Genomic DNA, 12,426 nt, shown 5'->3' with positions numbered 1-12,426 from the left:
TCTACAGACTTGTTCCTTCGACTTAGGTGCTTGGCTTTAGGACAGCAGGCACGCACGGGGCAAAGGTACTAGCCTTGTAAAGAAGGAGAGAGTTGACAACTTCCTTCTGCACTGGCCTGTTTCTCCATGGAGTTTACGTATGGAAACTTTCCACAGGGTCTCCCCCACAGTGCAAACTGCTTCCTCCCACAGAGAGGTCGACGGTAGCCAAAACACAGTTTCTGTACACTGTTGTTTCTAAGAGGTAGAACGCAAGCGATTTGACTTCCATGCAGAAGTGTGGCCGCAGTGCTAGCTTCATGAAACAAGTGGGGAGTCGTGTGCTGCCTTCTGACAGGGCCTGAGTCTCATTCGGAACCTGCCCCCGGACTCCCTTGCAGTGCTCTCAGGCATGTACACAGCAAAATGCTTCCAGCCTCAGGAAGGCCTAATTTCGCTGAAGGAGGAATTCTCCTCAGACCTGTTCCTTCGACTGAAGTGCTTGGCTTTCGGCCTGCAGGCACACACGGGGCAACGGTACTAGCCTCGTAAACAAAGAGGGAGGTTACAGCTTCCTTCTGCACCGGCCTCTTTCTCAGTCCAGTTTACGTATGGAACCCATCCCGAGGCTCTCACCCACAGTGCAGAGTAAAGTGCTTCCTCCCACACACCATGAAACAAGTGGGCAGTGCTGCTCTGCCTTCTTGCGGAGCCTGAGTCTCACACGGACAATGTTTTGGGACTCCCTTGCAGTGCTCTCACGCATGCACACAGCAAAATGCTTCCAGCCTCAGGAAGGCCTCTTTTTGCTGAAGCAGGAATTCCCTACAGTCTTGTTCCTTCGACTTAGGTGCTTGGCGTTAGGCCTGCAGGCACAAAAGGGGCAATGGTACTAGCCTCGTAAACAAGGAGTGAGGTGACAGGTTCCTTCTGCACCGGCCTGTTTCTCCATCGAGTTTACCTATGGAACCCGAGCCTAGGCTCTTAGCCACAGTGCAGGGTAAAATGCTTCCTTCCACACACCATGAAACAAATTGGGAGTCGTGCTCTGGCTTCTTCCGTGGCCTGAGACTCACACGGACAATGTTTTGGGACTCCCTTGTAGTTCTCTCACGCATGCACACAGCAAACTGCTTCCAGCCTCAGGAAGGCCTCTTTCACTGAAGCAGGAATTCTCTGCAGACTTGTTCCTTCGACTTAGGTGCTTGGCTTTAGGCCTGCAGGCACACACGGGGCAAAGGTACTAGCCTCGTAAAGAAGGAGGGAGTTGACAGCTACCTTCTGCACCGGCCTGTTTCTCCATGGACTTTACGTATGGAACCCGTCCCCAGGGTCTCCCCCACAGTGCAAACTGCTTCCTCCCACAGAGAGGTCGACGGTAGCCAAAGCACGGTTTCTGTACACTGTGTTTTCCAAGAGGTATAACGCAAGCGATTTGACTTCCATGCAGAGGTTGTGCCTCAGTGCTAGCTTCATGAAACAAGTGGGGAGACTTGCGCTGCCTTCTCCCGGGGTCTAAGTCTCCCTCGGAAAATGGTTTGGGACTCAGTTGCATTGCGCTCACGCATGCACACAGCAAGATGCGTCCACTCTCAGTCATGGCTCTTTTAGCCGAAGCAGGAATTCCCTACAGACTTGTTCCTTTGACTTAGGCGGTTGGCTTTCAGCCTGCAGGCACACCCGGGGCAAGGGTATCGGCCTCCTCAACAAGAGGTGAGTTGAGAGCGGCCTTCCGTACCGGCCTCTTTCTCGCTCCATTTCACGTATGGGACCCTTTCCCCGGTCTCTCCTTCAGGAGCACTGTGAAATTCCTCTGGCTTCAGGAACGGCAATGTTAACAAAAGCGCAGGAACTCTCTAGCATTGATTCTTGGTGTTAGTAGCCCGGCAACTAGGCATCCAGGCACACAAGGCAAAGCACGGCGAATCTCCTAACACAACAGGTGAGTCGACAGCAGCCTTCCTTACAGGACTGCTTCTCACTCCGGGTTCCGTTTAGGTTCCATTTCGCATGCTTTCACAAAAACACACACGAGATGAAGTTCACGCTCAGGAAGGGCGATCTGTGCTGAGGCACGGGTTCTCTACAGTTTTGTTCCTTTGCGTTGGGTGGACGGCCCTTAGGACTCCACGCACACGCGGGAGAGCCGACCTAGGTTTTGAAACAAGAGTTGAGTCGTCGGGTGCCTTCTCTGCCCATGCTTATTTCTCCCTCGGAATTCTACTGGGACTCACTCCCCACATTTGCCCTGAAGCAGAGTTCAAAATGCTGCCACCCTGTGGAGAGGCAGATGAACTGAAGCTGGGATTCTTTACTGCCTTCTTTCTGCCAAATCAGTGTGGAGCCCTTAGCATTCCTAGGCACACATGGAGCTGTAAGGGTTAGCTTCAGGTAACAAGAGCTGAGTCGAGAGGTGCCTTCTGGCCCCGACATCTTCTCCCTCGGTTTCACGTGAGGAACGCGTTCCCCAGGCTCTCACCCACGGTAGCCCGGAAACTGCTTCTTCCCTCAGAGAGGTGGATGGTAGCTAAAGCACGGTTTCGCTACCGTGTTGTTTCTTCGAGTTCGAACGTTAACAATAGGGCTTCCATGTAAAAGTGAGGCCGCAGTGCGAGCTTCATGAAACAAGTGGGGAGTCGTGTGCTGCCTTCTGCCAGGGCCTGAGTCTCATTCGGAACCTGCCTCCCGACTCCCTTGCTGTGCTCTCACGCATGCACACAGCAAACTGCTTCCAGCCTCAGGAAGGCCTAATTTCGCTGAAGGAGGAATTCTCCTCAGACCTGTTCCTTCGACTTCAGTGCTTGGCTTTCGGCCTGCAGGCACACACGGGGCAACGGTACTAGCCTCGTAAACAAAGAGGGAGGTTACAGCTTCCTTCTGCACCGGCCTCTTTCTCAGTCCAGTTTACGTATGGAACCCATCCCGAGGCTCTCACCCACAGTGCAGAGTAAAGTGCTTCCTCTCACAGACCTTGAAACAAGTGGGGAGTGGTGCTCTGCCTTCTTGCGGAGCCTGAGTCTCACACGGTCATTGTTTTGGGACTCCTTTGCAGTTCTCTCACGCATGCACACAGCAAAATTCTTCTAGCCTCACGAAGGCCTCTTTTCGCTGAAGCAGGAATTCTCTACAGCCTTGTTCCTTCGACTTAGGTGCTTGGCCCTCGGCCTACAGGCACACACGGGGCAACGGTACTAGCCTCGTAAACAAGGAGTGAGGTGACAGCTTCCTTGTGCACCGGCCTCATTCTCCGTCCAGTAGACGTATGGAACCCATCCCCAGGCTCTCACCCACAGTGCAGAGTAAAGTGCTTGCTCCCGCAGACCTTGAAACAAGTGGGGAGTGGTGCTCTGCCTTCTTGAGGAGCCTGAGACTCACTTGCACAATGTTTTGGAACTCCATTGCAGTTCTCTCACGCAGGCACACAGCAAAATGCTTCCAGCTTCAGGAAGGCCTCTTTTTGCAGAAGCAGGAATTCTCTACAGACTTGTTCCTTCGACTTAGGTGCTTGGCTTTAGGACAGCAGGCACGCACGGGGCAAAGGTACTAGCCTTGTAAAGAAGGAGAGAGTTGACAACTTCCTTCTGCACTGGCCTGTTTCTCCATGGAGTTTACGTATGGAACCCGTCCCCAGGGTCTCCCCCACAGTGCAAACTGCTTCCTCCCACAGAGAGGTCGACGGTAGCCAAAGCACGGTTTCTGTACACTGTTGTTTCTAAGAGGTAGAACGCAAGCGATTTGACTTCCATGCAGAAGTGGGGCCGCAGTGCTAGCTTCATGAAACAAGCGGGGAGTCGTGTGCTGCCTTCTGCCAGGGCCTGAGTCTCACTCGGAACCTGCCTCCGGACTCCCTTGCAGTGCTCTCACGCATGCACACAGCAAAATGCTTCCAGCCTCAGGAAGGCCTAATTTCGCTGAAGGAGGAATTCTCCTCAGACCTGTTCCTGCGACTTAAGTGCTGGGCATTCGGCCTGCAGGCACACACCGGGCAACGGTACTAGCCTCGTAAACAAGGAGTGAGGTTACAGCTTTCTTCTGCACCGGCCTCTTTCTCCATTCAGTTTACGTAAGGAACCCACCCCAGGCTCTCACCCACTGTGCAGAGTAAAGTGCTTCCTCCCACAGACCATGAAACAAGTGGGGAGTGGTGCTCTGCCTTCTTCTGGAGCCTGGGTCTCACACGGACAATGTTTTGGGACTCCCTTGCAGTGATCTCACGCATGCACACAACAAAATGCTTCCAGCCTTAGGAAGGCCTCTTTTCGCTGAAGCAGGAATTCTCTACAGACTTGTTCCTTCGACTTAGGTGCTTGGCTTTAGGCCTGCAGGCACACACGGGGCAACGGTACTAGCCTCGTAAAGATGGAGGGAGGTGACAGCTTCCTTCTGCACCGGCCTGTTTCTCCATGGAGTTTACGTATGGAACCCGTCCCCAGGGTCTCCCCCACAGTGCAAACTGCTTCCTCCCACAGAGAGGTCGACGGTAGCCAAAGCACGGTTTCTGTACACTGTTGTTCCTAAGAGGTAGTACGCAAGCGATTTGACTTCCATGCAGAGTTTGGGCCGCAGTGCTAGCTTCATGAAACAAGTGGGCAGTCGTGCGCTGCCTTCTCTCGGGGCCTGAATCTCCCACGGGAAATGGTTTGGGACTCAGTTGCAGTGCGCTCACGCATGCACACAGCAAGATGCGTCCACTCTCAGTCATGGCTCTTTTAGCCGAAGCAGGAATTCCCTACAGACTTGTTCCTTTGACTTAGGCGGTTGGCTTTCGGCCTGCAGGCACACCCGGGGCAAGGGTACCGGCCTCCTCAACAAGAGGTGAGTTGAGAGCGGCCTTCCGTACCGGCCTCTTTCTCGCTCCATTTCACGTATGGGACCCTTTCCCCGGTCTCTCCTACACGAGCACTGTGACATTCCTCTGGCTTCAGGAACGGCAATGTTAACTAAAGCGCAGGAACTCTCTAGCATTGATGCTTGGTGTTAGTAGCCCGGCAACTAGGCATCCAGGCACACAAGGCAAAGCACGGCGAATCTCCTAACACAACAGGTGAGTCGACAGCAGCCTTCCTTACAGGCCTGCTTCTCACACCGGGTTCCGTTTAGGTTCCATGTCGCATGCTTTCACAGAAACACACACGAGATGAAGTTCACGCTCAGGAAGGGCGATCTGTGCTGAGGCACGGGTTCTCTAGAGTTTTGTTCCTTTGCGTTGGGTGGACGGCCCTTAGGACTCCACGCACACGCGGGAGAGCCGACCTAGGTTCCTGAAACAAGAGTTGAGTCGACGGGTGCCTTCTCTGCCCATGCTTATTTCTCCCTCGGAATTCTACTGGGACTCACTCCCCACATTTGCCCTGAAGCAGAGTTCAAAATGCTGCCACCCTGTGGAGAGGCAGATGAACTGAAGCTGGGATTCTTTACTGCCTTCTTTCTGCCAAATCAGTGTGGAGCCCTTAGCATTCCTAGGCACACATGGAGCTGTAAGGGTTAGCTTCAGGTAACAAGAGCTGAGTCGAGAGGTGCCTTCTGGCCCCGACATCTTCTCCCTCGGTTTCACGTGAGGAACGCGTTCCCCAGGCTCTCACCCACGGTAGCCCGGAAACTGCTTCTTCCCTCAGAGAGGTGGATGGTAGCTAAAGCACGGTTTCGCTACCGTGTTGTTTCTTCGAGTTCGAACGTTAACAATAGGGCTTCCATGTAAAAGTGAGGCCGCAGTGCGAGCTTCATGAAACAAGTGGGGAGTCGTGTGCTGCCTTCTGCCAGGGCCTGAGTCTCATTCGGAACCTGCCTCCCGACTCCCTTGCTGTGCTCTCACGCATGCACACAGCAAACTGCTTCCAGCCTCAGGAAGGCCTAATTTCGCTGAAGGAGGAATTCTCCTCACACCTGTTCCTTCGACTGAAGTGCTTGGCTTTCGGCCTGCAGGCACACACGGGGCAACGGTACTAGCCTCGTAAACAAAGAGTGAGGTGACAGCTTCCTTCTGCACCGGCCTCTCTCTCAGTCTAGTTTACGTATGGAACCCATCCCGAGGCTCTCACCCACAGTGCAAAGTGCTTCCTCTCACAGACCTTGAAACAAGTGGGGAGTGGTGCTCTGCCTTCTTGCGGAGCCTGAGTCTCACACGGTCATTGTTTTGGGACTCCCTTGCAGTTCTCTCACGCATGCACACAGCAAAATGCTTCTAGCCTCACGAAGGCCTCTTTTCGCTGAAGCAGGAATTCTCTACAGCCTTGTTCCTTCGACTTAGGTGCTTGGCCCTCGGCCTACAGGCACACACGGGGCAACGGTACTAGCCTCGTAAACAAGGAGTGAGGTGACAGCTTTCTTCTGCACCGGCCTCTTTCTCCATCCAGTTTACGTATGGAACCCACCCCAGGCTCTCACCCACAGTGCAGAGTAAAGTGCTTCCTCCCACAGATCATGAAACAAGTGGGGAGTGGTGCTCTGCCTTCTTCTGGAGCCTGGGTCTCACACGGACAATGTTTTGGGACTCCCTTGCAGTGATCTCACGCATGCACACAACAAAATGCTTCCAGCCTTAGGAAGGCCTCTTTTCGCTGAAGCAGGAATTCTCTACAGACTTGTTCCTTCGACTTAGGTGCTTGGCTTTAGGCCTGCAGGCACACACGGGGCAACGGTACTAGCCTCGTAAAGATGGAGGGAGGTGACAGCTTCCTTCTGCACCGGCCTGTTTCTCCATGGAGTTTACGTATGGAACCCGTCCCCAGGGTCTCCCCCACAGTGCAAACTGCTTCCTCCCACAGAGAGGTCGACGGTAGCCAAAGCACGGTTTCTGTACACTGTTGTTCCTAAGAGGTAGTACGCAAGCGATTTGACTTCCATGCAGAGGTTGGGCCGCAGTGCTAGCTTCATGAAACAAGTGGGCAGTCGTGCGCTGCCTTCTCTCGGGGCCTGAGTCTCCCACGGGAAATGGTTTGGGACTCAGTTGCAGTGCGCTCACGCATGCACACAGCAAGATGCGTCCACTCTCAGTCATGGCTCTTTTAGCCGAAGCAGGAATTCCCTACAGACTTGTTCCTTTGACTTAGGCGGTTGGCTTTCGGCCTGCAGGCACACCCGGGGCAAGGGTACCGGCCTCCTCAACAAGAGGTGAGTTGAGAGCGGCCTTCCGTACTGGCCTCTTTCTCGCTCCATTTCACGTATGGGACCCTTTCCCCGGTCTCTCCTATACGAGCACTGTGACATTCCTCTGGCTTCAGGAACGGCAATGTTAACTAAAGCGCAGGAACTCTCTAGCATTGATGCTTGGTGTTAGTAGCCCGGCAACTAGGCATCCAGGCAGAAAAGGCAAAGCACGGCGAATCTCCTAACACAACAGGTGAGTCGACAGCAGCCTTCCTTACAGGCCTGCTTCTCACACCGGGTTCCGTTTAGGTTCCATGTCGCATGCTTTCACAGAAGCACACACGAGATGAAGTTCACGCTCAGGAAGGGCGATCTGTGCTGAGGCACGGGTTCTCTAGAGTTTTGTTCCTTTGCGTTGGGTGGACGGCCCTTAGGACTCCACGCACACGCGGGAGAGCCGACCTAGGTTCCTGAAACAAGAGTTGAGTCGACGGGTGCCTTCTCTGCCCATGCTTATTTCTCCCTCGGAATTCTACTGGGACTCACTCCCCACATTTGCCCTGAAGCAGAGTTCAAAATGCTGCCACCTTGTGGAGAGGCAGATGAACTGAAGCTGGGATTCTTTACTGCCTTCTTTCTGCCAAATCAGTGTGGAGCCCTTAGCATTCCTAGGCACACATGGAGCTGTAAGGGTTAGCTTCAGGTAACAAGAGCTGAGTCGAGAGGTGCCTTCTGGCCCCGACATCTTCTCCCTCGGTTTCACGTGAGGAACGCGTTCCCCAGGCTCTCACCCACGGTAGCCCGGAAACTGCTTCTTCCCTCAGAGAGGTGGATGGTAGCTAAAGCACGGTTTCGCTACCGTGTTGTTTCTTCGAGTTCGAACGTTAACAATAGGGCTTCCATGTAAAAGTGAGGCCGCAGTGGGAGCTTCATGAAACAAGTGGGGAGTCGTGTGCTGCCTTCTGCCAGGGCCTGAGTCTCATTCGGAACCTGCCTCCCGACTCCCTTGCTGTGCTCTCACGCATGCACACAGCAAACTGCTTCCAGCCTCAGGAAGGCCTAATTTCGCTGAAGGAGGAATTCTCCTCACACCTGTTCCTTCGACTTCAGTGCTTGGCTTTCGGCCTGCAGGCACACACGGGGCAACGGTACTAGCCTCGTAAACAAAGAGTGAGGTGACAGCTTCCTTCTGCACCGGCCTCTTTCTCAGTCCAGGTTACGTATGGAACCCATCCCGAGGCTCTCACCCACAGTGCAGAGTAAAGTGCTTCCTCTCACAGACCTTGAAACAAGTGGGGAGTGGTGCTCTGCCTTCTTGCGGAGCCTGCGTCTCACACGGTCATTGTTTTGGGACTCCCTTGCAGTTCTCTCACGCATGCACACAGCAAAATGCTTCTAGCCTCACGAAGGCCTCTTTTCGCTGAAGAAGGAATTCTCTACAGCCTTGTTTCTTCGACTTAGGTGCTTGGCCCTCGGCCTACAGGCACACACGGGGCAACGGTACTAGCCTCGTAAACAAGGAGTGAGGTGACAGCTTCCTTGTGCACCGGCCTCATTCTCCGTCCAGTATACGTATGGAACCCATCCCCAGGCTCTCACCCACAGTGCAGTGTAAAGTGCTTGCTCCCACAGACCTTGAAACAAGTGGGGAGTGGTGCTCTGCCTTCTTGAGGAGCCTGAGTCTCACTTGGACAATGTTTTGGAACTCCGTTGCAGTTCTCTCACGCAGGCACACAGCAAACTGCTTCCAGCCTCAGGAAGGCCTCTTTTCGCAGAAGCAGGAATTCTCTACAGACTTGTTCCTTCGACTTAGGTGCTTGGCTTTAGGACTGCAGGCACGCACGGGGCAAAGGTACTAGCCTTGTAATGAAGGAGAGAGTTGACAACTTCCTTCTGCACTGGCTGTTTCTCCATGGAGTTTACGTATGGAACCCGTCCCCAGGGTCTCCCCCACAGTGCAAACTGCTTCCTCCCACAGAGAGGTCGACGGTAGCCAAAACACAGTTTCTGTACACTGTTGTTTCTAAGAGGTAGAACGCAAGCGATTTGACTTCCATGCAGAAGTGGGGCCGCAGTGCTAGCTTCATGAAACAAATGGGGAGTCGTGTGCTGCCTTCTGACAGGGCCTGAGTCTCATAAGGAACCTGCCCCCGGACTCCCTTGCAGTGCTCTCACGCATGTACACAGCAAAATGCTTCCAGCCACAGGAAGGCCTAATTTCGCTGAAGGAGGAATTCTCCTCAGACGTGTTCCTTCGACTTCAGTGCTTGGCTTTCGGCCTGCAGGCACACACGGGGCAACGGTACTAGCCTCGTAAACAAAGAGTGAGGTGACAGCTTCCTTCTGCACCGGCCTCTTTCTCAGTCCAGTTTACGTATGGAACCCATCCCGAGGCTCTCACCCACAGTGCAGAGTAAAGTGCTTCCTCCCACACACCATGAAACAAGTGGGCAGTGCTGCTCTGCCTTCTTGCGGAGCCTGAGTCTCACACGGACAATGTTTTGGGACTCCCTTGCAGTGCTCTCACGCATGCACACAGCAAAATGCTTCCAGCCTCAGGAAGGCCTCTTTTCGCTGAAGCAGGAATTCCCTACAGTCTTGTTCCTTCGACTTAGGTGCTTGGCGTTAGGCCTGCAGGCACAAAAGGGGCAACGGTACTAGCCTCGTAAACAAGGAGTGAGGTGACAGGTTCCTTCTGCACCGGCCTGTTTCTCCATCGAGTTTACCTATGGAACCCGAGCCTAGGCTCTTACCCACAGTGCAGGGTAAAATGCTTCCTTCCACACACCATGAAACAAATTGGGAGTCGTGCTCTGGCTTCTTCCGTGGCCTGAGACTCACACGGACAATGTTTTGGGACTCCCTTGTAGTTCTCTCACGCATGCACACAGCAAACTGCTTCCAGCCTCAGGAAGGCCTCTTTTCACTGAAGCAGGAATTCTCTGCAGACTTGTTCCTTCGATTTAGGTGCTTGGCTTTAGGCCTGCAGGCACACACGGGGCAAAGGTACTAGCCTCGTAAAGAAGGAGGGAGTTGACAGCTTCCTTCTGCACCGGCCTGTTTCTCCATGGACTTTACGTATGGAACCCGTCCCCAGGGTCTCCCCCACAGTGCAAACTGCTTCCTCCCACAGAGAGGTCGACGGTAGCCAAAGCACGGTTTCTGTACACTGTTGTTTCTAAGAGGTAGAACGCAAGCGATTTGACTTCCATGCAGAAGTGGGGCCGCAGTGCTAGCTTCATGAAACAAGCGGGGAGTCGTGTGCTGCCTTCTGCCAGGGCCTGAGTCTCACTCGGAACCTGCCTCCGGACTCCCTTGCAGTGTTCTCACGCATGCACACAGCAAAATGCTTCCAGCCTCAGGAAGGCCTAATTTCGCTGAAGGAGGAATTCTCCTCAGACCTGTTCCTGCGACTTAAGTGCTTGGCATTCGGCCTGCAGGCACACACCGGGCAACGGTACTAGCCTCGTAAACAAGGAGTGAGGTGACAGCTTTCTTCTGCACCGGCCTCTTTCTCCATCCAGTTTACGTATGGAACCCACCCCAGGCTCTCACCCACAGTGCAGAGTAAAGTGCTTCCTCCCACAGACCATGAAACAAGTGGGGAGTGGTGCTCTGCCTTCTTGTGGAGCCTGAGTCTCACACGGACAATGTTTTGGGACTCCCTTGCAGTGATCTCACGCATGCACACAACAAAATGCTTCCAGCCTCAGGAAGGCCTCTTTTCGCTGACGCAGGAATTCTCTACAGACTTGTTCCTTCGACTTAGGTGCTTGGCTTTAAGCCTGCAGGCACACACGGGGCAACGGTACTAGCCTCGTAAAGATGGAGGGAGGTGACAGCTTCCTTCTGCACCGGCCTGTTTCCCCATGGAGTTTACGTATGGTACCCGTCCCCAGGGTCTCCCCCACAGTGCAAACTGCTTCCTCCCACAGAGAGGTCGACGGTAGCCAAAGCACGGTTTCTGTACACTGTTGTTTCTAAGAGGTAGTACGCAAGGGATTTGACTTCCATGCAGAGGTTTGGCCGCAGTGCTAGCTTCATGAAACAAGTGGGCAGTCGTGCGCTGCCTTCTCTCGGGGCCTGAGTCTCCCACGGGAAATGGTTTGGGACTCAGTTGCAGTGCGCTCACGCATGCACACAGCAAGATGCGTCCACTCTCAGTCATGGCTCTTTTAGCCGAAGCAGGAATTCCCTACAGATTTGTTCCTTTGACTTAGGCGGTTGGCTTTCGGCCTGCAGGCACACCCGGGGCAAGGGTACCGGCCTCCTCAACAAGAGGTGAGTTGAGAGCGGCCTTCCGTACCGGCCTCGTTCTCGCTCCATTTCACGTATGGGACCCTTTCCCCGGTCTCTCCTATACGAGCACTGTGACATTCCTCTGGCTTCAGGAACGGCAATGTTAACTAAAGCGCAGGAACTCTCTAGCATTGATGTTTCGTGTTAGTAGGCCGGCAACTAGGCATCCAGGCACACAAGGCAAAGCACGGCGAATCTCCTAACACAACAGGTGAGTCGACAGCAGCCTTCCTTACAGGCCTGCTTCTCACTCCGGATTCCGTTTAGGTTCCATCTCGCATGCTTTCAAAGAAACACACACGAGATGAAGTTCACGCTCAGGAAGGGCGATCTGTGCTGAGGCACGGGTTCTCTAGAGTTTTCTTCCTTTGTGTTGGGTGGACGGCCCTTAGGACTCCACGCACACGCGGGAGAGCCGACCTAGGTTCCTGAAACAAGAGTTGAGTCGACGGGTGCCTTCTCTGCCCATGCTTATTTCTCCCTCGGAATTCTACTGGGACTCACTCCCCACATTTGCCCTGAAGCAGAGTTCAAAATGCTGCCACCCTGTGGAGAGGCAGATGAACTGAAGCTGGGATTCTTTACTGCCTTCTTTCTGCCAAATCAGTTTGGAGCCCTTAGCATTCCTAGGCACACATGGAGCAGTAAGGGTTAGCTTCTGGTTTCAAGGGCTGATTCGAGAGGTGCCTTCTGGCCCGGACATCTTCTCCCTCGGTTTCACGTGAGGAACGCGTTCCCCAGGCTCTCACCTACGGTAGGCTGGAAACTGCTTCTTCCCTCAGAGAGGTGGATGGTAGCTAAAGCTCGGTTTCGCTACCGTGTTGTTTCTCCGAGTTCGAACGTTAACAATTAGGCTTCCATGTAAAAGTGAGGCCGCAGTGCGAGCTTCATGAAGCAAGTGGGGAGTCGTGCGTTGCCTTCTGCCAGGGCCTGATCTCACTCGGAACATGCCTCCGGACTTGCTTGCAGTGCTCTCACGCATGCACACAGCAAAATGCTTCCAGCCTCAGGAATGCCTCTTTTCGCTGAAGCAGGAATTCCCTACAGTCTTGTTCCTTCGAC

The sequence above is a fragment of the Mirounga angustirostris genome, unplaced genomic scaffold (assembly GCF_029215605.1).
Source record: "Mirounga angustirostris isolate CCGP_5_RB_7025 unplaced genomic scaffold, mMirAng1.0.hap1 SCAF_3, whole genome shotgun sequence".
NCBI lineage: Eukaryota > Metazoa > Chordata > Mammalia > Carnivora > Phocidae > Mirounga > Mirounga angustirostris.
The sequence above is the reverse complement of the archived record's forward strand: the minus strand, read 5'-3'. Positions refer to the sequence as shown.